Below are 26580 nucleotides of genomic sequence, written 5' to 3'. Positions count from 1 at the left end.
ACTTCCATGTTCTCGGGTGAAGCATGGTGGTTCTTAACGTTTCTTGGAAAGACGTGTTTCTTGGAAGAATTATCCATCATATGTGTCTGGGTTAATGTGAGGTTCATAATCCTGCTCATTTGGGGGAGGTGGTCTAACAAGTAGTGGCACTTCATAAACAACACACCAACGTTCCAGATTCTTATCAGTTTGGCATGCCCATGGTAGATAGAAAACTTGGGCCGCCTGTTGAGCCATAATATAGACATCGGGAACATCTAAATGGGTGTTTGGATTGATTTCGACTAGTCCTATATGTTCATGAGTCCTAGTCTCCTTCGACTGGAACCAATAACATTTGAAGACTACGACGTTCGATGGGTTTTCACCAGAGAATTGACGTTCATAAATTGCTTCAACTCTTCCATAATACTCGATACCACCTTCGCTGATAGCAGAGACACAACACTTTGTATATTTCCGATCGGGCATAGATAGCTCTTTCCCAAATGTACGAAAGAGATAACCGTTGATGTTGTATTTCTAAAATGAACGGACCTTATATTCAAAACCATTAGCTGCTTGTCTCATTTCGGCGTCCATAGACTTTGAATTAGCCTACAAGTTTAATACGAAACGATTGTTGCATTAGCCGCAAGTTAGACCACAAAATGAAATGATCCATTATTGATAATTACCGTTTGTTTGAACCAAGAGATGAAACCGGGATAGCCGCCTCCATGCTTTGCCAGAAGCTCATACTCTTCGACGGAATCATTTTGGCTGTATGAAATATGAGGGAATTTGGCGACGTATCGGCTGTATGAAATATCCGGGAATAAGAGCAGTTCAAAGGAGTTATAAGTTACGAAAAAATGTGCCGAGAACTTACCTAATGTACGGCCACACTTCTGTTAGGTTGTTGAAGATATACAACGAAATTTTCCGCCATTCTTCGACATCCAACGTTATTGATTTCGAAGCACTGGCTGGTGCGAGCTTCCCTTTGAATAGGCTCAGGTTGGATCCACCTTTTTGGGTCTACATCATTGTACCGAGGCTTCGGATTACGCAAATGATGATTTTTGTCTTCGTAGTGTGTTGTCACAAAGTTTGCCACTTGCTCAGTAATGAATGCCTCAACCATCGATGCTTCAATTCTACGCTTATTTTTACATTTAGCTCAAAGCGTCTTGTGCATCCTCTCAGGTGCATAGCACCAACGATTTTCCACGGGCCCACCCAATCTTGCCTCGGTCGGTAGATGTAAAATCAAATGCTGCATTGGATTAAAGAATCCCGATGAAAAGATCTTCTCTAACTTGCACAACAACTCCGGTGCAAACTCCCCCATGTCATCTACCACGCCAGGCGACAATTCTTTCGCACAAAGAACACAGAAGAAATAGCTCAGCTCCGCCAGTACTAGCCATTCGTCCTCAGGAATAAAGCCACGTAACATCACCAACATTACCCGCTCAAGCCATATGTGCCAATCATGACTCTTGAGACCAAAGATTTTTAATTTTTCAAGACTCGCTCCCCTCTTTAGATTCGCTGCATACCCATCGGCGAACATCAAGTGCATTTTGACCCACAAGATAATTTCCCTCAGAGGTGGACTTCCAAGATTGAACCAGGCCTTTGGCTTCGACCACTCCTGCTTTCCTTTGCCTTCTCGCATGTTTTGTAACGGTCTGTGACATAGTGTCTCTTGATCGACTCTAGCCTTAGTATTATCCTTTGTCTTCCCATCTATGTCGAACAATGTACCAAAAATAGCCTCTCATATATTCTTTTTAGTGTGCATCATGTCGATATTGTGGAAGAAGGAGGTCTTTGAAGTAAGGCAGATCCCACAAGCATGGCTTGTGAGTCCACGCATGTTTTGAATTATATCCCTTGAAATACCCCGGACGCTCTAGATCAGGCTCGAGGGCGTTTAAGTCATCCAGGATCTGTTGGTCTGTCAATGCAGGCGGTGCCAAGTTTTTGACAACTTTACCTCTTGTAAAGTTCCTCTTGTCTTTTCTGAACTGATGGTCAGGATCTAGGAACTGTCTATGCAAGTAAAAGCAAGAATACTTCCGACCCTCCTGCAACCAATGAAACTGAAGAGCTGCATTGCATGTGGGGCACGATAACCTTCCATGCACACACCATCCAGAGAATAGCGCATACGTAGGCAAGTTATGCATAGAGTACATGTAGCACACATGCATTTGGAAGTTTTCTTTTCTAGCGGCATCGTATGTCTTGACCACATTATCCCAAGCTTCTTGCAATTCATCCTTAAGTGGCTGCATCTACACATTCACATTCTTCTCCGGATAATTGGGCCCTGGAATTATCAACGTCAGAAATATGTTCTTCCTTTGCATAATCTGCCCGGGATGGGGGGGAGATTGAGTGGAATGACAAATACAGGCCAACTACTGTATTGGGTTGTTGTTATGTCGAAGGGATTAAAACCATCCGTGGCGATGCAGACTCGAGGATTCCTTGGATCTGCCGCTTTATCCTGATGCAATCCATCGAAATGTTTCCATGCTGCCCCATCCGATGTCTGTACCGCCATCTTATTCCCATCCGCATCTAGTTCGATTCTTTTGCCCATTTTGTGCCGTGTCATCTGTCTGGTTGTCTCTTCGACCACGAAAAGACGTTGAAGCCTTGGTATGATTGGCATATACCGAAGAACACTAACTGCAATTTTGGTCTACCTCTTCTCACCCATACCGTTGCCTACCACAAGATACCTGCAAGACTCGCAATTGGGACAATAGTCCAAGTGTGCATACTCCTTCCTAAATAAGACACATCCTTTCTCACATGCATCTATCTTCTCATAGGGCAACTTAATTACATGAAGTGTTTTGTCCGACTGGTACAGGTTTGCAGGCATGACATGGCCTTTGGGTAGAAAGCGTCCAAATAGTGTCATCATCGCGTCATAGCATTCTCTTCCCAAGTTGAACTGAGCCTTCAGAGCCATTACTTGTGCAATGGCATCCAGCTGACAAAGCTCTGTGTGCTCGTGGAGAGGATGTTTTGAAGACTCCAACATTTCATAGAAGGTCTTTGCAGATTCCTCCATCTCATCTTCCGAATCCCGAGCATCATCAAAGTCTTGCACCATGTCTTCGATCCCGGTACCATGCTCGTCGGTGCGACGACGAAGCACCTTAGTTCTTGTGCATTGTATAGACTCACCATGAAATGTCCAGACCGTATAATTAGGCTTAAAACCCCTCCTCTACAGGTGTTTTATCATTACAACCTCTGTCCTCTTTTTATAGTTGTCGCATTTAGGACAAGGGCACCAATTTGTTTCCTGGCCATTTGCAAATGCGGCTTCCCAAAACTCCTTGGTTTTTAGAAACCATTCTTTCGTCATCTCTTTTTGACTAGGGTCACCGGTGTACATCCACGCACGATCACTCATCTTGCCTAGCTACTAAACACACAAGAAATCAATTAATATATAATCCAGCATATATATTCATTAGTTAATCAAGTGCGCCACTTTTGTTACGTCCATGCAACCTACACGCTAATAGGTAAAGATAGGTCGTAATCCCACCCGAGTATGTGTAGATTGGGTTCGTTTTCCCATGCTTTGCTCCGGATCCAATGCAAAATTTCAGCAGCACCTGCCCGCCAAAGTTGTCAGAATCGTGACTTAACTCTTAGAATCTTACGATACAAAATAGCCCCTCCGATTCTATGATTTTTTTCGTAGAATCTAAGTTTCTACGATCCTGATAGTTAAGATTCTACGATTAACGATCCTAGCATTGAAGCTCCGATCTGATTCAGAATCGCGATTCTGACAACTTTGTTCCCCGCTGTTCTCCTGATACAAATCTCCGCTATAAAAAGAGAGGATGTGTATCCGAAGAACAAGAGGGAGGCACTGACGAAATTATGCATCGGATCCGGGACAACACATATGGGAAAACGAACCCAATCTACACATACTCAGGCTGTCCATGGATAATGTTGGACAATTCGGAAGAATCATGGTTATAAATATATGCAAATGCATGCATATTTATAACTATAACCCTTTCGAATGGGAGACGCATACTCGTCACACATACTGATAAATTAATTTAATTACCTATATCTAGCAAGTTTCATCCGATGACCGACCCCACATCAAATGAAGGGGCGAGGAGGAGATGACATTTTTAGTCACCCACGAATGCAGGGGCAGAGCTCCTAGAATGGAGGTCTTCGCACAACACACCTCATAGCGAGGAGACAACTGTCACATGTAAATCCACCCGATCAACACAAATATTTTGTGTTCATTAATAAAATCAAAAAATATACGACCTAACACAAATATATGCCTATATAGATGTCATCTAGGGTTCCATAAAAAATATTTCGTCTTGGGGTGTCGTCGAGATGTCGTGTCGGGGCGTCGTGTCGTGGTTTCGGGGCATCTTGTCGGGTGTCAAGGGTGTCGCCGATATGTCGTGTCGGTGCGACAACTACTGTTGCGATCTGTTTTGGCGTCCGCACCATTGTCTACTACAAGCCACCCACCATTGAACCTTCGAGATACATCGGCGTTCTTGTGGGTATAGATGCGATGGTGGCCGGCGTGGGAATTTTTCAACCTCCTTTGCCTCATCTCATGCAACAACGCTCATTCACTCAATTCTTCTTCCCCACCGGTGCCTCAAGTGGAGCCTCGCGGAGCTGTTGTAGTATCCTCGATGCTGCAGTGGAATATCACCGGTGCCTCAAGGGGGTGGTCCGAGCAGTAATGTTTCTGCACCGACCTCCTGGGGTGGTTGCAACAGCATCATTGTTGCAGCCCGTGAGCTCGATGGCGTCGAAGCCATGGCAGGTGCGTGACAAGCTCACCGACTTTTCATAACGTTGTGGCTAGTGCAAGCATAGGCGGCGGTCGGAGGGCTCTACATGGGCAATTACTAACCTAATAACTAAGCTAACGCAAAGTAGTTAATTAACAACTAACCTAACTAACCTAATTAACAGTAGGTAATTACCACTAATAATTAACCTAATTACCACTAATAACTAACCTAACTAACCTAACTACCAGTAGGTAACCACTAACAACTAACCTAACTAACCTAACTAACCTAACTAACAGTAGGTAATTAACAACTAACATAACTAACCTAATTAACAAATTGAACGAAAAAAGGGAAAAATAAGGACTCACCAGAGGAGGGCGGCCGGGCGATGAGGACAACACATGGAGGATGACCATAGAGGAGGAGGGGGGCTAGGGAGGAGGCGGTGCGCTGGGAGGAAGGAACCGGTAGTGGTGGAGGAGGGGTGGCGCGGTGGTGAAGGAGGGGGTCGTGGGGAGGAGGAGGGCGCGGCAGTGGAGGAGAGGGCGATGGTGGCGGAGGTGGCGGGGGTGGAGAAGGGTCGAGCTCCGGCGGCGGTGGTGGAGGAAGAGGTCCCGGGGAGGAGGAGGGATCGTGGTGGAGGATGGGGCGCGGGGAGGAGGAGGGCGGGGTGGTGGCGCAGGGAGGAAGAGGGCGTGGTGGCGTAGGGAGGAGGAGGATGCGGAGGCGCAGTGAGGAGGAGGGCGCGGCGGCAGCGAGGAGGAGGGTGCGGTCGCGGTGGTGGTTTCGGGGGTGAGAGAGAGGGGTGTGGGGTGGGGCACGACGACCGTTAGGGGAGAGAGGGGTGTGGGCGACGGCCGTTAGGGCGCATTCTCTTTGCCGTCTGCCGCCAGACGACACAGAGGAGAAAAGCAGACGACAAAGAGAGAGGACGTTAAGGGGGAGATAGGGGTGCGGGGTGGCCCGCCCGTGCTCTTTGCGGTCTTCCTGAATGCTCTTTGTCGTCTGCCAGTTGACGACAAAGAGCTGGCTGATGGCAAATAATACCTTTGCCATCAACCTGCTCTTTGCCATCTGGTTTTTGGTAGCTGATGCCAAAGCGGGTCTTTGCCATCAGCCAACAGACGGCAAAGAAGCAGCAGATGGCAAATTCTCTGATTCCAGTAGTGTTTGTAGGGGGAGTTTTTTTGTATTTATGCACGGCTGGACATCCTTTTTACCAGCCTCTGTCGTGCAATGACAAGTGAATAAAAACTTATCATTAGAATAACCCGCTTAGCATGGAAGATATTGACCGCCCTTATTGCTCCATGAGCGGTATGGGCACACAAAAGAAATGTTTATTTGAAAGTTTTAGAGGTGGCACATGCAAATTTACTTGAAATGACAATGAAATGCCATATCTAGATAGCTATGTTGTACTTTGATGGAAGAAACTTGGCTCAATGATTTGGATGCACAAGTAGTATCTCGACTTAGTACGAAGTTTTGGCTAGCAAAAGGTTCTAAACAAGCAACACATGTTTCTCGATCCATAACAATAGAAATTCTATGGAAATATACCCAAACATAACCATTACATTGTCTTCCGTGTTTAACTTCAACTATTTGATCAAAGTTGAAAATAATTAATGGGTATTCATAATCATAAAAGATGTTCAAGATAAAATATTTTTATGTGAAAGTTTTATTTCTTATACTAGTCATTCATGAAATGGTTGTATGACCAATATTGTGAATGTAAAACTTCAATAGATTTTACTTTCTAAACCAAATGTGTAACTGATACTAAGAATAAAGCACATTCAAAATTTCATATTTATTATATTTCATTCATTCAAAATTTAGTCTTAGGATATAAGTGAAGCACGAGAGTAAACATCAAACTACTCTAAAAAAGATATAAGTGGAGATCAATGAGTAGTCAAACAATTAAGTAGCTATGTGAGGACTTAAAGATTTTTAGATCTGAGGATTTTATTCACACAACAAACAACACAAAATACACTCCAAGAATAGAACATGTCATGTGGTCAAATAGAAACTGAGGATCAACACAGGCTAACCGACATTAGTTGACGAAGGGAGGAGGGATGAGTAGCATCCCCATGCTTAGATCTCTGTGACTTCTTGAAATATTTACTTGGGTCCCCTTGGGCATCCCCAAGATTGATCTGTTGTATCTCGCTGAATCCTCTCACTTCCCGGTTTCACCTAAGTCTCAAAAGCTTCATCCACACAAAAGTTGAAAAAAACTTGTGAGATAGGTTAGTACACATAAGAGTAAATTAACACTTCATGTACTGCCAAGACAAGTTTCATAATAATATTAAAACATTAGGTACTATATACTACGAGTTCAACAAGTTATATCTACCAATATAAGCCATGAAAACTCTAGGATAAGTAGATAAGAAAACTATGACACAATCTGTCCAAATAGAATAGTTTGTAACAATATCTTGATAAAGTGTACTACTTATGAAAATATAGGACATGATAAATAATTTATATGGTAGTACCTTGTAAATAACTTTCCATGTTCTAGTAAATTAAATAAATTCAAAAACTAAAACAAAAATTTATGTTTTTATACAAAACACATCACACATGCAATTCAAGCATTCTAAAGGCAATTCTTAGAAAACTTTATTGGAAAAAAGATTATAAATAACATAAATAAAATTTTAAAAATAAAATAATTATCCAAGAAGAACTTATATTATGTGATGAATAAAAAATATAGCTCTAAGTAAGACGTACCTATAGTGTTGAAGAGGAAAGATAGAAGGCATCCCCAAGCTTAGACACTTCAGTATTCCTTGGATATTACATTGGGGGTGCCTAGGGCATCCCCAATATTAGGATGTTGACACTCCTTATTCTTCTCATATCGATATCTCCCCCAAAACATGGAAACTTCAATCACAAGAAACTTAACGGAACTTTGTGGTATATGTTAGTGTAATAGAGATATATCATTCAATTTGTACTCCCAAGAAAAAAATTATATTTTTTATCACATAATACATACTGTATTCTATCTTTCCCATAATTTATATCACTAAATATAAGCTATGGAAACACTAAAACAAGAAAACTATGCATGCAAAACAGAATCTATTAAAAACATAACAGTTTGTAAAGATCTGAACTTAAATCACACTTCCCTATCTCTGAAACTTCTGATAAAATTAGGACAACACGGAGAATTTGCATATCAAAATTGTGTAAAAAGTTCATAATTCTTTGACGCTCCAGTAAAATTAGAGAAAGTTTGCACTGCAGGTAAAAGTTTATGTTTTTGCAGAGAATCAAACTAATTAGGAAGCACACTATCCCAAAGTCTTTACTTGGCACCTTACTAAAATAAAAGACACAAAACATGATAACTAGAGTAGCTTAATCATGTGAACACACAAAAACAGAAAGTAGAAGTTTTGGGTTGTCTACCAACAAGCGCTTTCTTTAATGCTTTTAGCTAGGCATGATGATTGCAATAATGCTCACATAAAGAGCTATAATTGAAACATGCAAAAGTGGACCATGAATAACATGGCAAACACATTTAAGTCTAACCCACTTCCTATGTATACGTATTTTGCAAGCAAACAATTTATTGTAGCAAGAATCAACCTGCATAGGAAGGAAAAACAAATATAACTTCAAAAGTCTCAACACATGAAGGGAAACTTGATATTATTGCAATACCTACAAGCATATGTTCCTCTCTGAAAACAATTTTTAGTAGCATCATGAAGTGTCGGTGTACTAAAGAAGGGGTTCCTTAGTACCCTCACTTGTTCACAAACGATAGCCGCCTCCTGCCTGGCAAGCCCTCATGGGAGACAATGCTCCCAAAACAATGCCAAGCACCAAGGACAATCCACCGGCAAGCTGCCTTGCTGGTGAAGAAGACCCGACAACCATCATGCCCGACAAGGACTCCACTACCACTTTTCTGATCCACCTCGTTGGGCTGATTGTCAACATCAATGAGGTGTTAAGCTGGCAGGTGGTTACAAGAACCTTGTTAGAGGCACATGGAAGCCCAAGGGATTTACAACATCTTTAATGACACCTGCCTCATATAGTGGCAAGATAATAACTTGTAGCTGGGTAAACGACATAGAAGGAGAGGCGGTCCTTGCCGGGAGACGTCGCGAGCATGACACATCACGGTGCATTTAATGCGCCTGGCCTAATCCGCCATGGTCAGGTATTTCCCACTGTAACTCGTGCCAGTAATTTTGGCAGCTAAACAACCTACTATTTACCCAATGTAATGATCATTTTAGCCACCGTGGTAACCCCTGACCTATAAAAGGAGGCCCATGGCTACATTTACAAACGACGACACCTTGTCCATTTTCCCGCGTAGCTGCACTCCCCGAGCAGTCTTGTCGGTGTATTGCACTTGTGTATGTTGGACCAATAGAATCCACAACACACAAGACATAGGGTTTTACACTTCCGAGCGGCCTGAACCTGTCTAAACCCGGAGCACGCGTGAAGTTGGTGATGCTCTTTGTGTCCGTGCGTCCCCACAGTTGAACCGCAAAGGGGTCTCACACGTTCCATAGATTGTCATACCTCGACATGAAGGAATTAAACAATATAACTATTGCATATAGCATTCCTTTCAAGATGCACACGTAGAGAATTTTCATTACTCTCCATATAAGCAACTTTCTTCTCATTCATAATAGTGGGAGCAAACTCAACGAAATAGCGATCATGAGACACTTGATTGACCTAACCAAATTGAAAATTAAAATCATGATGACAGGTTTGATGGTTGCTATCACTTTTATAACATACATGTCATCACCATAATCAGCATAAATAGGAGGCATGTCATCATCATAATAAATTTGCTCATCAAAACTTGGGGGACTAAAAATATCAAATTCATCAAACATAGCATCCCAAAACATGCATATCATTAGCATCATGGATATTCATAGAATTCATAATGACAACGTTGCTAGCATGCTCATCATTCAAGGATTTAATCTAACCGTTCTATTAAATTCTTCTTCTAGAACTTTGGCACAGTTTACCGAACCATCATTTTCACGAAAGACATTATAAAGACGAAGCATTTGATGCCACCTCAATTCAATTTTTTCTAGATTTCTTTTATAAACCAAAATAGTGATAAAAAAACTAAAAGGTTCAATTGCAAGAGCTAAAGATGTACCGTCAAGACCTCACCTCCCCGACAACGTCGCCAGAAAAGATCTTGATGTCTACTACAACTTTATTCTTGTACACTCTATTCGACCTCCAAGTCAGAGTTTTATAGGACACTAGAAATTTTCCCTCAAGTGGATGACCTGACGTTTATCAATCCTGGGGAGGTGTACGATGAAGATGGTCACTCTCAAGCAACGTTGTGATTATGACTAGTGACAAACTTTTGTTATATATATGATGTCTCATTGATGAATCTTCGACATTGGGTTCATTGGCCCAGATACTTCTACGCCACAATACCTAAGAGACCGAGGATAACTTGCTAAAGTCGTTACTTCTACATCACGGAGAAAGAGAGGACACTTCTCTCTATTAGCTAGCTAACACAATATGAAACCCCTAAACTAACCCTCCAAAATCCCCAACACCCCCATTCAAAAAAACACACCTCCTGGTCCCGGTTGGTGTGACCAACCGGGACTAAAGAACCTCCTGCCCGGGCTCGATGCAGCGGACACGTGGAGACCATTCGGTCCCGGTTCGTAAGAGAACCGGGAATAAAGGTTTTGGGCTTTAGTCCCAACCATTTAGTCCCGGTTCAAGAACCGGGACAAATGGGCCTCTGGAACCGGGACAACTGGGACATTTTCTACCGGTGAACTCTGCAATCAAATACAAGATATCTCTTGTGTCGCCAACACACCCAGTATAATGGCAAACTGTATAGTTGCACTAGTTCGGCGAAGAGATGGTGTTACAAGTGGGGCTTGATCCCTAGTATCCACTATATTCAGAGATTGATGTTGCTATCACTTTGCTATGCTTAATGCTTATCACTAGGGCCCGAGTGCCATGATTTTAGATTTTAACCTATTAGTTTTCATGAACATGAGAGTGTTCTAGATCCTGTCTTGCAAGTTGTATGCACCTATTATGTGTCATGATCCACATACCCCAAGGTGACAATAAATGGGATTATTTTTGGTGATTGTCGTAGTTCGACGAGTTCATGTTTTCACTACGTGTTAATGCTTTGTTTCGGCTCTCTACTAAAAGGAGGCCTTAATATCCCTTAGTTTCCTGATGGACCCTGCCGCCATGGGAGGGTTGGACAAATGATGGCATGCAAGTTCTTATCGCAATCACGTATGGCTATATATGGAATACATGCCTACATTACATTGATGAATTGGAGCTAGTTTTGTGTCGCTTTAGTGTGTAACCCTTACATGATAAATGTCATATAAATTATTATCCATCACCAGTTCATGTGCCTACTAAAAGCACAACTTATCCCTTAGGTGGTTTTGGTAATCAATAACAACATTTGTGTCATTGGACTAATGATTCTATCTAGTATATTTTAGGAAAAGTTCAATGAAGCATTGGGTAAGGATTGTGAGGAGAACTCGTAGATGCAAGTAACATATATTAGGAACAAGCTTGAAGACTACATTTTATATTTTGTGAGAAATCACACTTGAGTCCATAGGAAAGGTAATACTATTAAATTGGGATGAGGTGACTATGATGATCTAGGTGCTCAAGTGCATCATGAATATCCCACAAATATTATGTCCAAAATCCTAAATATCCAAAATTTTGTGCCACCAACTTTTTCCTTTCTGCCCTACTGAGTTTTACCTCACGGAGATCATATGCCAAACCCTATCTTCTCGATGACACCAAATCTTGTTTCGGTGTGACCGAGAATTAGTGACCAACTCTCTATTTACCTGTTTCTAAGATTCAAAATTTTAGAGTTTTAGGAATCGGTGCCATTGAGTCTGGTAATTATCAAGGCCAACCAAAATCGGACCCACCGAGATTCTTATATCGGTCTCACCGAAATGTCAAAAGTTGCCACATTTTGTACGAGTCGTTCAACCGAGTACTTCGATTTGACCGAGTTGGGCAATATTGTTGTAACGGTTGGAATTTTTGAGATGACTATATATACCCCTCCACCACCTCTCATTCATGGAGGAAGCACTCAGAAAGTACGAACACTTGGCCCATCCATTTTTCTGGGAGAGAGCCATATGCTCATGTGTTGAGATCAAGATATTCCATTCCTACCATATGAATCTTTATTTATAGCCTCCCCAAGTTACTTTCCACCCAATGAATATATTCTATCCAAGCCAAATCTGTGAGAGAGTGATTGAGTTTTGAGGAGACTATCTTTTGAAGCACAATAGCAAGGAGTTCATCATACTACCACATCTATTACCTTTTGGAGAGTGGTGTCTCCTAGATTGATTAGGTGTCGCTTGGGAGCCTCCTACTTCATGTTGCGTAGTTGAAACAAGAAGTTTGTAAGGTCAAGGATATCGCCTACTTTGTGAAGATCTACCCCGAGTGAGGCTAGTCCTTTGTGGACGTAAGCCATGATGGAATAAACAAGTTTGCTTCTCCGTGGACCCTTCGTGGGTTGATCCCTCGGTGGACTCGCACGACTATTACCCTCCGTGCTTTCAAGTCTCCATCAATGTGGATGTATGATAGCACCACCTATCGGAACCACGCCAAAAATCTCCATGTCAATCTTTGCATTTGATCTTCCTATCCCTAGCCTCTATTTAAATGTGCAGGTCTTTAATTTCTACTGCTATACTCTCAGACTTGCATGTGTAGGGTATTCTTGACTTGCTACAATTGCTAAAACTTGCCCACAACTAAAATTGGGAAGATGCTAAGGTTTTATTTAGTGAAGTAGTCTAATCACCCCCTCTAGACATACACTAGTACAACGAACTACTACACAAACGGTTTTGAACCCCTTTCCGCGACGGCATTTAAAACCATCGCCTAGTGGGTGTGGGCGATTGGGGGGCTCATTCCCACATGACACAGAAACCGTCGGGGATAGGCCCTTCAGTCACACACGCTGCGCAAAATGAGCTCTTGTGCGCTCGGGCTAGCCATCGCATAGAGTCATCCATGCCCAATCATTTTCGTTTGTAAGTACATCCCACACAGTGAATCCCAGAGAAACGTTTCCCTTTTTATGTACATCCACAACCGTCAATCCATGGAATACATTTCCATTTGTATGTACATCCCACATAGTCCATCCAAGAAGAACGTTTTTGTTCGTATGAACATCCAACACGATGAATCCCAGACAAACATTTCCATTCGCACGTACATCACACACAATTTTCCCAATCAGATTCTCTGTGATAGCATTGCCAGTGCACACAATATTAACAATTTTATCATTTGCGTTCTTCAATTTATCACGCACGGTGCATAGAAGAAACTTTGTGTCATAGGTCCAACATGTTTTCTTCCTAGAAACTGTGTGCTTTGTCTTAGAAACTGTGTGCTTTGTCTTAGGTCATCGCCCACGGTGTTTTTGCAATAATCGCTTGGAATAGAAAACCCAAATTAGCAGGCTAATTGGCCTATTATTAATAATCCATATATTAATCAAATTGACATTTCATATTAAGCACACAGTATATTTCATTGTTTTACGGAACCAGGATTTCGTAGATAGACAAATGAGTCTCATTTGGAAAACTGCTAATGCAGAAGGCAAATATTGAGCCTTCATTGATGTTGAAGGTCTTTGCAACTTTAGGCCAGTGCTTGTGGATGAATGACCGTCCATCCTTCATCCACTTCAGGAAGATTTCAATATTGTACCATGGGTGTTGTGTGAATACCTTCCTGGCCTCCTGACCATAATGGTGGTTTGAGAGGGAATGATTAGTGAACTGCCTTGCAAAGGCCTGAAAACAAGGATATGCATAAATATCCTCTCTTGATTTGAAATGGTGAAAAGGAATAAAAAATTCAAGGTATAATAGTAGTACCATCCTGTAGTACATTGATGTCTTCTTCATTGTGTGTTTTTTGTCGCTAGTTTATTTATCATAGCAATCTTTCTGAGTTTTTTGACTTGACTTATATTCATGGACAACTCATTCCCCGTATGCAAAAAGGGTCAAACAGTAGGTCAAAACTGTTGGAAATATGCCCTAGAGGCAATAATAAAGTGGTTATTATTATATTTCCTAGTTCATGATAATTGTCTATTATTCGTGCTATCATTGTATTAACTGGAAACCGTAATACATGTGTGAATATATAGACCACAACATGTCCCTAGTGAGCCTCTTATTGCCTAGCTCGTTGATCAAAGATGATCATGGTTTCCTGATCATAGACATTGGATGTCATTGATAACGGGATCACATCATTACGAGAATGATGTGATGGACAAGACCCAACCTAAGCATAGCACTAGATTGTATTGTTCGTGTGCTAAATCTTTTCTAATGTCAAGTATCATTTCCTTAGACCATGAGATTGTGCAACTCCTGGATACCGTCGGGGTGCTTTGGGTGTATCAAACGTAACAACATAACTGGGTGATTATAAAGGTGCACTACAGGTATTTCCAAAAGTATCTATTGGGTTGGTATGAATCGAGACTGGGATTTGTCGCTCCGTGTGACAGAGAGGTATCTCTGGACCCACTCGGTAATGTGTCATCATAATGATCTCACTGTGACTAAGGAGTTAGCCATGGGATGGTGTGTTACGGAACGACTAAATAGGCTTGCCAGTAACGAGATTGAACAATGTATAGGGATACCGACGATCGAATTTCGGGCAAGTATCATACCGGTAAACAAAGGGAATTGCATATGGGGTTGATTGAATCCCCGACATCGTGGTTCATCCGATGAGATAATCGTGAAACATGTCGGAGCCAACATGGATATCCAGATCCCGTTGTTGTTTATTGGCCGGAGAGGTGTCTCAGTCATGTATGCATGGTTCCCGAACCCGTAGGGTCTACATACTTAAGGTTCGATGACGCTAGGGTTGTAATGGGAATAGTATGTGGTTACCGAAGGTTCTTCAGAGTCCCGGATGAGATCCCGAACATTACGAGGAGTTGCGGAATGGTCCGGAGGTAAAGATTCTTACATAGGAAGTGGAGAATTGATCACCGAAAATGTTTCGGGGATCGTCGGTATTGTATCGGGACCACCAGAAGGGTTCCGGGGGTCCACCGGGAGGGGCACCAACTCCGAAGGGGTATGTGGGCCAAAAGTGGATGGGAACAAGCCCCTAGGTGGGCTGGTGCGCCACCCACCTTGGCCCAAGGCGCACAAGAGGGTAAGGGAGGGCTGACCCTAGGCGTGAGGGCTGCCTTGGGTGGCAAGCCACCCTACGGCGCCGCCTCCTCTTCCTCTTGGGTCGCCGCCAGTCCCATGTAAGGGCTACCGCACCACCTAGGGAAACCCTAGGGGTGGCGCACCCTCCTCCTCCTCCCCCTATATATATGTGAGGGTTTGGGGCTGCTAGAGACACAAGCTTCATCCTCCCCCAACGCAGCCCTACCTCTCCTCCTCCTCGTTCTCCGTAGCGCTTGGCGAAGCCCTGTCGGAGTACCACGCAACTCCACCGTCACCACGCCATCGTACTGTCGGAGCTCTCCCTCAACCTCTCCTCTCTCCTTGCTGGATCAAGGCGTAGAAGACGTCACCGGGTTGCACGTGTGTTGAACGCGAAGGCGCTGTTGTTCGGTGCTTAGATCAGAATCTTCTGCGATCTGAATCGCTACGAGTACGACTCCATCAACTGCGTTCATAGTAATGCGTCCGCTTAGCGATCTTCGAAGGTATGAAGATGCTCTACAACCTCTCTCGTTGCTGCTTTCTCCTAGATAGATCATGGTATGACGTAGGATTTTTTTTTTTTTGAATTACTACTATGTTACCCTACAGTGGCATCCGAGCCAGGTTCTATGCGTAGATTCCATGCACGAGTAGAACACAAAAGTCGTGGGCCATGATTTTTTCAATTGCTTGCCATTACTAGTCCAATCTTTTTTGGCGGTATTGCAGGATGAAGCGGCTCGGACCGACCTTCCGTGTACGCTTACGTGAGACTGCTTCCACCACCTGACATGCACTTGTTGCATAAGGTGGCTAGCGGGTGTGTGTCTCTCCCACTTTAGTCAAATTGGATTCGATGAAAGGGTCCTTATGAAGGGTAAATAGCATTGGAATATCAACGTTGGGGCTGTTACGTAGGTAAGAAACGTTCTTGCTAGAAACCCAAATCAGCCACGTAAAACTTGCAACAACAATTAGAGGACGTCTAACTTGTTTTTGCAGGGTATGCATGTCATGTGATATGCCCAAAAGGATGTGTTACATATGTGATGTATGAGATTGATCATGTTCTTGTAATAGGATTTACGACTTGCATGTTGATGAATATGACAACCGGCAGGAGCCATAGGAGTTGTCTTAATTTATTGTATAAGATGCAACGCCATGTTATTACTTTACTTTATTGCTAACCATTAGGCATAGTAGTAGAAGTAATATTTGGCGAGACGACTTCACAAAGACACAATGATGGAGATTATGGTGTCATGCCGGTGACAATGATGATCATGTCATGCTCCGAAGATGGAGATCAAAGGAGCAACATGATATTGGCCATATCATGTCACTACATGATTGCATGTGATGTTTATCATGTTTTTCATCTTATTGTTTAGAACGACGGTAGCAAAGATAAGATGATCCCTCATTAAATTTAGAGATAAGTATTCCCCTAAGTGTGCACCATTGCGAAGGATCGTTGTCTCGAAGCACCACGTGATGATCGAGTGTGATAGATCCTAGCGTTCACATACAAAGGGTGTAAGCCAGATTTACAAACACAAAACACCTAGGTTGACTCGACAAGCCTAATATGTACAGACATGGCCTCGGAATACGAGAGACCAAAATGTCGAACATGAGTCGTATGGATGATACGATCAGCATGAAGATGCTCACCATTGATGACTAGTCTGTCTCACGTGATGATCAGACATGGGCTTGTCGACATGGATCATGTAACACTTGGATGACGAGAGGGATGTCTATCTAAGTGGAAGTTCATTATGGAATATCATTAGATGAACTTAATTATCATTAACTTAGTCTAAAAATGACTTTAAAAATATTGTAGATCCAATGGCCAACGCACATGTCAACTTCAATTTCAACGTGCTCCCAGAGAAACCAAGCTAAAAGATGATGGTAGCAATATGAGGATTGGGCTCGTAACTTAGAAGGCATATGTCCTTGATGCGCTGCCAGGTGACCCTCCCGTTCCCGCGGCTGCCCATGACGTTATTAACGCCTGGCAGTCACGGAGTGAGGACTCCTCTCTGGTTCAGTGCGGCATGCTTTACAGTTTAGAAATGGGGCTTCAAAGGCATTTTGAGCAACATGGAGCATATGAGATGTTCCAAGAGCTAAAACTAGTTTTCCAAGCTCATGCCCGGGTCACGAAATATGAGGTCTCCGACAAGTTCTTTAGCTGTAAGACCATTCCCGAGTTGTATTCAATGCAGAAATCAGCAGAGGTAGAAATCAAGAAAGAACATCAAGTGTTGATTGTGAATAAGACCACGAGTTTCAAGAAAGGCAAGGGTAAAAATAACTTCAAGAAGGACGGCAAAGCAGTTGCCACGCCCGGCAAACCAGTTGCCAGTAAGAAGCCAAAGAAAGGACCCAAGCCTGAGACTGAGTGTTATTATTGCAAGGGGACCGGTCACTGGAAGAGGAACTGCCCCAAGTACTTAGCGGATAAGAAGGACGACAGCGTAAAAGGTATATATGATATACATGTTATTGATGTGTACCTTACCAGCGCTCGTAGTTGCTCCTGGGTATTTGATACCGGCAAGGTTGTCAGAATCGTGATTCTGAATCAGATTGGAACTCCATCGGTAGGATCGAGAATCGTAGAATCATAACTACCAGGATCGTAGAAACTTAGATTCTATGAGCAAAATCGTAGAATCGGAGGGGCTAGTTTGGATCGTAAAGTCGTAAGATTCTAACACTTGAGTCACGATTCTGACAACTTTGGATACCGGTGTTATTGCTCACATTTGCAACTCAAAACAGGAAGTATGGAATAAGAGGAGGCTGGCAAAGGATGAGGTGACGATGCGCGTCGGGAATGGTTCCAAGGTCGATGTGATCGCCGTAGGCATGCTACCTCTACATCTACCTTCGGTATTAGTTTTAAACCTTAATAATTGTTATTTAGTACCAGCTTTGAGCATGAACATTGTATCGGGATCTTGCTTGATGCGAGATGGCTACTCATTTAAATCTGAGAATAATGGTTGTTCCATTTATTTGAGTGATTTGTTTTATGGTCGTGCCCCGCTGGTCAATGGTTTATTCTTGATGAATCTCAAACTTGATGTTACACATATTCATAGTGTGAGTACCAAAAGATGTAAGGTTAATAATGATAGTCCCACATACTTGTGGCACTGCCGCCTTGGTCATATCGGTGTCAAACGCGTGAAGAAACTCCACACAGGTGGACTTTTGGAGTCTCTTGATTTTGAATAATTTAACAGATGCGAACCGTGCCTCATGGGCAAGATGACCAAGACTCCGTTCTCTAGAACAATGGAGCCAGCAACCAACTTATTGGAAATAATACATATCGTTGTATGTGGTCCAATGAGCGTTGAGGCTCGCGGTGGCTATCGTTATGTTCTCACCCTCACTGCTGACTTAAGCAGATATGGGTATGTCTACTTAATGAAACACAAGTTTGAAACCTTTGAAAGGTTCAAGGAATTTTAAAGTGAGGTAGAGAATCAACGTGACAAGAAACTAAACTTTCTATGATCTGATCGTGGAGGATAATATTTGAGTCACGAGTTTGGCACGCACTTAAGAAAATGTGGATTTGTTTCACAACTCATGCCACCTCGCACACCTCAGCATAATGGTGTGTCCGAACGTTGTAATCACACTCTATTGGATATGGTGCGGTCTATGATGTCTCTTACTGATTTACCGCTATCTTTTTCGGGATATGCGATGGAAACTGTCGCGTTCACTTTAAATAGGGCACCGTCTAAATCCGTTGAGATGGCACCGTATGAATTATGGTTTGTAAATAAACCTAAGCTGTCGTTTATGGAAGTTTGGGGTTGCGATGCTTATGTGAAGAAACTTCAACCTGAGAAGCTCGTACCCAGAGTGGAAAAATGCATCTTCATAGGATACCCTAAGGAAACTGTTGGGTATACCTTCTATCTTAGATTCGAAGGAAAAATCTTTGTTGCCAAGAATGAATCCTTTCTAGAGAAAGAGTTTGTCTCGAAAGAAGTAAGTGGGAGGAAAGTAGAACTTGATGAGGTAATTGTATCTCCTCTCGAACCAGAGAGTAGCGCAGTGCAGGAAAATGTTACTATGGAGCCTGCACCGACTAGAGAAGAAGATAATTATGATGATCATTAATCTTCGGATCAAGTTCCTACTGAACCTCGAAGGTCCACAAGGACACGTTCTGCACCAGAGTGCTACGACAACCCTGTCATGGAAATCATGTTGTTGGGCAACAGGGGACCTTCGAACTATGAAGAAGCGATGGCGGGCCCGGATTCCAACAAATGGCTTGAAGCAACAAAAGCCGAGATAGGATCCATGTATGAGAACAAAGTATGGACTTTGGTGGACTTGCCCGATAATCGGCGAGCCATAGAGAGTAAATGAATCTTTAAGAAGAAGACTGACATGGATGGTAATGTGACCATCTATAAGGCTCGACTTGTCGCTAAGAGTTATCGACAAGTTGAAGGAATTGACTATGATGAGACTTTCTCAGCCGTAGTGATGCGTAAGTCTGTCCAAATCATGTTAGCAGTTGCCGCATTTTATGATTATGAAATCTGGCAAATGGAGGTCAAAACTACATTCCTGAACGGCTTTCTTAAGGAAGAATTGTATATGATACAACCGGAAGGTTTTGTTGATCCTAATAATGTTGACAAGGTATGCAAGCTCCAACGCTCCATCTATGGGCTGGTGCAAGCATCTCGGAGTTGGAACATTCAATTTGATGAGGTGATCAAAGCGTTTGGGTTTGTACAGATTTATGGAGAAGCATGTATTTACAAGAAAGTGAGTGGGAGCTCTGTAGCATTTCTCATATTATATGTGGATGACATATTGTTGATGGGAAATGATATAAAACTTTTGGAAAGCATAAAGGCCTATCTGAATAAGATTTTTTCAATGAAGTACCTTGGAGAAGCTGCCTACATATTAGGCATCAAGATCTATAGAGATAGATCGAGACGCCTCATAGGTCTTTCACAAAGCACATACCTTGACAAGATATTGAAGAAGATCAATATGGATAAGGCCAGGAAGGGATTCTTGCATGTATTACAAGGTGTGAGGTTGAGCACAGCTCAATGACCGACCAAGACAGAAGATAGAGAAAAGATGAGTACCGTCCCCTATGCTTTAGCCATAGGCTCTATTATGTATACCATGTTGTGTACCACACCTGATGTGAACCTTGCCATAAGTTTGGTAGAGAGGTACCAAAGTGATCCAGGAGTGGATCACTTGACAGCGGTCAAGAATATCCTTACGTACATAAAAAGGACTAAAGATATGTTTCTCGTTTATGGAGGTGTCAAAGAGCTCGTCATAAAGGGTTATGTCGATGCTAGCTTCGACACAGATCTGGATGACTCCAAGTCACAAACGGGATACGTTTATATATTGAATGGTGGGGCGGTCAGATGGTGCAGTTGCAAGCAAGCCGTCATGGTGGCATCTACATGTGAAGCGGAGTACATAGGTGCTTCGGAAGCAGCACAGGAAGGAGTCTCGATGAAGGAGTTCATCACCGACCTAGGAGTGATTCCCAGTGCGTAGGACCCGATGACTCTCTTCTGTGACAACACTGGAGCTATTGCCATTGCCAAGGATCCCAGGTTTCACAAGAAGACCAAGCACACCAACGCAGCTTCAACTCCATTCGTGGATACATCCAAGTTGGAGATATAGATATTTGTAAAGTACATAAGGATCTCAATGTTGTAGATCCGTTGACTAAACCACTTCCATGAGCAAAACATGATCCACACCAGAACTCTATGAGTGTTCGATTCATCACAATGTAACTAGATTATTGACTCTTGTGCAAGTGGGAGACTTTTGGAAATATGCCCTAGAGGCAATAATAAAGTGGTTATTATTATATTTCCTAGTTCATGATAATTGTCTATTATTCATGCTATAATTGTATTAACCGGAAACCATAATACATGTGTGAATATATAGACCACAACATGTCCCTCGTGAGCCTCTAGTTGGCTAGCTCGTTTATCAATAGATGATCATGGTTTCCTGATCATGGACACTGGATGTCATTGATAATGGGATCACATCATTAGGAGGAGGATGTGATGGACAAGACCCAATCCTAAGCATAGCACTAGATCGTATTGTTCGTGTGCTAAAGCTTTTCTAATGTCAAGTATCATTTCCTTAGACCATGAGATTGTGCAACTCCCGGATACTGTAGGGGTGCTTTGGGTGTATCAAACGTCACAATGTAACTGGGTGATTATAAAGGTGCACAACAGGTATCTCCGAAAGTATCTATTAGGATGGTACGAATCAAGACTGGGATTTGTCACTCTGTGTGACGGAGAGGTATCTCTAGTCCCACTCGGTAATGCATCATCGTAATGACCTCAATGTGACTAAGGAGTTAGCCACGGGATGATGTGTTACGGAACTGTCGGCGTTCTGGGAATGGGGGTACACAGACCTGCCTGCCTACGGCCCAGGGTTGGCCCACTTCATCGACCAAAGACCAACAAGCTCGGCACCACTCAAGGCAAAGCCCTCGCGAGGAGGAACAACATCAAGACCCACAGGGGGCCTCCTCGGGACCCCTTCGGGGAGGCGAATATTCCGAGGCGAGACCCGACCTAAGGAGTCAAGGATGATGCGGCGGAAGGACATGTGAGCGGCAGACAACAGGACGGGGCAGCGCCCCCTTTAGTGCAAAGGGGGCGAGGACGCACGTAGGTCCCCAAGGCATCTACCAAAGGTTTCCATTCTGGTGCAACGAGGCCACCATAGCCCGCCAGCAGTACAAACGTCCTCCCTGGACTCGTCCCAACTGCGTTGACAACCACTTTGCAGGTGAAGACTAATTTTGGACAGGGGAAGCATCTTCCCCTGTCCCCCTTTAAAATTGGTCGTTGTGGGATCCCTTCCCACCGAAACGATAAAGGAAGAGGATCGGGGCCGCCACTATATATATAGAGTAGGTTACTTCATAGAGGAGGATCCATTCATTCATTCACCCACTGGCACCACACAAAGGCCACCCAGCCTCCGGAGGCCCTCGAAAATATACTAGTTCATCCATCAACCTCCACAAGAGGCAATCCACCAAAGCAGGAGTAGGGTATTACGCTTCTCGGCGGCCCGAACCTGGGTAAACTGCCGTGTTCTGTGTCTTCCTCACCATCGAGTGAGTTCTCTACCATCCCCAGCGAGTAGCGAGTTAGGTGAGGAAAGCCCGCGAGAGATCTTCGTACACGCCCCTGAGTTCGAATCTTTAGGGTTTTGCGGAGCCCGAAATCCGACATTTGGCGCGCCAGGTAGGGCCGTGTCAAGGTCTTTTTCGAGCTTCATCTTCCCTAAGCCCCGCTGCTCTGATGGCCGGCACCCAACAAGCTTCTTCGAGCCTCGTCGAGCTGGCTTCCAACCGTCATACCACAGCGACCGATGGCGCGTGTACCTGCATCATGGAACCAGGCGGCTTGTACCAGATCGTCAATGTCATCTCCACCGTCGCAACCATCCGCGCCACCTAGGCGTACGGCGGCTGGGCGGCGCCACGACATCCATGACGCGTCGCATCAACTTGGGGGACCTCGGCGCGCATGACGCGCTGCGGATGGCGAGCGAGATGCTCCACCATCGACTGGCGCAAGGGGGCTTCGATGCCTGGGCGGACCACACCACGGAGCTGATCGCCATTGCCTAGAAGGCCATCCGACCCCACTCTTCTTCAAGGACGCAGGCGCCGGGCGCCAAGGGCTTGCACCTCGTACCAGTCCCCAGGCCTTCAAGGGATAGGGCCCCTCCTGCACTGGGCGGGGCCGAGAGAGACGCCCTGCAGGCTGCCCTCCTCCTTGTCCAGATTCTAGTGGCCGGCCTCGAGGCGCAGCATGCCTGAAACCACCTGGGGCGCGAAGAGTACGGCAGGGCGTTCGTTGCACACACCAGCGCGCATCACCAAGACCAGATCGGCCCCCGACAACCCGGGGCGGCCAGGCAGGAGCGCTCCCACACGCGCAGCCAGCGAGCGGCGGAGGCGAATTACGGCGATGGAGACACGCCAGGGTACCAAGAGGGGAGTTTGCACCGGGCAATGCCGGGACCGCCCAACGGCGGCAGAAGGACCAAGCGACTTCATGCGAAGGCCCATCACAAGAAGATCTCCGAGCAACGCGATGTTGGGGACCTCCCCTCGCCGCAGAGAGGGACCGCCACCGTCGCGATGCTGAACGGCCTTGGAGGTCGATCTAACACCTACGTGGAGCCTTACATAATATGTTATGTAACACCATCTAACCCTCCCGTCGAGGAAGAGCCTCAAGCGTCCACCCCAGGCGCCAATCCTCCTCAGGAGTAAGTAATGCTCTGGGGGTACCCCTTGAGCCGGACCCTAGGGCTCCCACTAGCGGAGCACTGGGCCCAAGAGGCGCGGGCAGCGAGGCGCCCCCAAGACGTGGGGCGTGATGCCAGCCGCCGCCCCCGCGAAGAAACTGCGAAGAACCGGGTCCCCGGCCTCAGGACGACGAGTCAAATGAAGCAACAAGACAGAAGTGGCGCAGGTAAACCACGACGACTGCGGTGCTGGTGTGGGCACCAAGGGTCGGGCCTCACGAGGTGCCCCTCAGGAGCGAAGAAGCTATGCGAGGTAATTTTTTGGTTCACTTCTCTAGGGGGTGTCTGCTGGCGGCATGAACTTCAAGTGTTCTGGGCACACCTCTGCCCATCATATCATTTATGCATGCTTCCATAACTTCCGCTACATTCATTCGGTCATCTTACCTTGCTTGCATCTTTGGATGATCTACCCCCCCCCCCCCCCCCCCGCTCGGGGGCTCTGGCCGGTACGCATCGCCCCATCACGGGACCTGGGGAGGCCCCGGGGCTTCCCAAGGTCACAACCAACAGGATGAAATGGGGCCGCTTGAGCGTCAAAAGGGGGCTCTTGAGCATCGAGCCTCACAGGCCTTACTGGTCATAAGGCCACCTGCCATCCTTGATGTCATCCACGGACATTCCGTCGTTATCACGGGTGGCAGGGCTTGACCCCGTAGCTGTGTTCGTCCATTCAGTCACAAGCAACAACTGTTGGGAAATGTGCGGGACCAGGTCTTGGGGACGGAGAGCCGCTCGAACGTTAGAGGGGGCTCCTGAGCATCGAGCCTCAGGAGCCTTACTAGTCATAAGGCCACCTGCCACCCTTGATGCCGTCCACAGAAATTCGGTCGTTATCAGGGGTGGCAAGGCTTGACCCCGTAGCTGCGTCCGTCATTCGGGCGTATGCGACGGCGGTCGGGAAATGCACGGGACTAGGACCTGCCGACGTAGAACAGTAGAAAAGCCCTCAACCAGTCTTAGGAGAAAGAGCAAACCTCCCCCAAGGAGGAAACATCACTAGGCCGGAGCACCCTCGCGTTCGCCCTACAGTCCCAGCCGGACATGCATCAACCCGTGGCACCTCTAAATCATCCTTCAATCCTTCCAGAACCTACTTCATCCCATGACACTCTCACGTAATAACGAGTTGCGGCTATATACGCCCTGGGCCCCCCGAGGACGCGGAGCAGTCCCTCCCACGCCTAGTGGCAGCCCTACGCTCCGCGCTGGGGAGAAGACGAAGGCAATCAACTCAATCCCGAAACCTCAAAAGGAATCAGACGCTTATGCCTCGGGGGTAGGGACACTCGCGAGGCCAAAGCGTCCTCGCGACCTCCGAGGTACACCCCCTGTAACGACTAAGATGCGGTCCTTTCCGATTTGGGGAATGATGCCCTGAATTGGAAAGAAGCGCATCTAAGCATTTCGCAAGCACGGTAACATAGCACATACATAATAATAGAAGAATGACAATAAGGGATTCAACTGCCATCTCATAAATATATCGGAGTTACATCACGCATCCAAACAAGGTAGTTCCGCTACGGACTACAAAAGATGAGAAATGACTATGCTACGCTGCATGCTTGCCCATGATCACGACCACGCCTCAGTCTTCTGGATAGTTCACGTACAGGCGGTTGTTCTCCTCATCGTACTGCCGAGGAGGAGGAGGAGACACCCAAAACTTCTGTTGCTTCTGAACCACCTGAGTAGAAGAAGAGGAGCTGGAATCTCTGAAGCGCTTCTCAGAATTCTCCACCCTGAGCAAGGCTGCCTCTGCCCTGAGCGCTAACTTGTTGAACTTGTCGAACTCCACAGGATCGTGCAAAGCAAGAGCTAACTGCAAATCTTCTTTCAATCCACCTCTGAACTGATAAATCTTGCTCTTCTGATCAGGGATATCCTGCAAGGCGTATCAGGCTAGCTCGTGGAACTCGACGTTGTACTTGTACACGGAGTTACCACCCTGCTTAAAGCGCATGAACTTCTCACGCATTTTCTCCACGAAGCTGGACGGGATGCAGTGGGATCTAAAGTCACGGCAGAACTCATCCCAAGTGATCACTCTAGCACCCCTGGAATCGTTCAACTGTTGCCACCAGATAGATGCTTGCCCCTTCAGCTGGAATGTTGCAAACTTAACGAAATCCTCAGGACGAACATTGCTGCACTCAAAATGCTTGTTCATGTCGCGGATCCAATCCTCAGCATCAAACGGCTGGTCACAGGAAGTGAAAGTGTTCGGTTGATTCGACAGGAACTGACTCAGATTAGCAAACTGATTGCCACCATGCTGGAAATTGCCTTGCTGCTGATTAGCCCTCTCTTGCAACAACTGGAGCAGCATTTGAGAGTTTGCATTTGTAGAAGCCATCACCGCTTGCCAAGCCTCTGCAGGAGGAGGAGGCGGCGGCGGAGGATTCTCCGGAGGTGGAGGTGGTGGCAGCACATCCTCACTCCCTGGGTTCTGACGAGTTGATGGAGCCATCCTGAAGACGGACAACACATTAGACCCACAGAATAAATTGAAGATAGTGCTGAATCAAAATGACAGGAATATCCGAACAGGAAATATAACAATTGCACTCGAACATATAGTAAGAATGCTTCCTCAAAGTGACGGTCGACAAAATTCAGATTAAGACCACTTACAAACAAGTATGAGCTATAACTGCTCGGAACAAACATATGATCGAGATTTCATCCGATATCTTCATTGATAAGATCGCACGGGCTCGAATTTACAGTAGACATCCTGTGCAAGGTAGTGCACACGACTTACGAAGTATCCCCGAGTCGTGGCGAGCTACAAGGACTCTTTAAGACACAACGAGAACCGTTGTAAGACGACCGTGAACAAACACACCCACTGAACATCGAATCCCAACCTCACATCATGAGTCTGTAGGAAGATTGTCCTATAAGTTACTGCTTGATATCCCACCTATGAATTCCCGAAATATCTGGTCATGCAATCTGGTACACGGATACAAGGAGTAATATCACACAACTCCTATACTAACCCG

The sequence above is a fragment of the Hordeum vulgare genome, chromosome 7H (genome assembly GCF_904849725.1).
Source record: "Hordeum vulgare subsp. vulgare chromosome 7H, MorexV3_pseudomolecules_assembly, whole genome shotgun sequence".
In the NCBI taxonomy this organism is placed as follows: Eukaryota; Viridiplantae; Streptophyta; class Magnoliopsida; order Poales; family Poaceae; genus Hordeum; species Hordeum vulgare.
The sequence above is the reverse complement of the archived record's forward strand: the minus strand, read 5'-3'. Positions refer to the sequence as shown.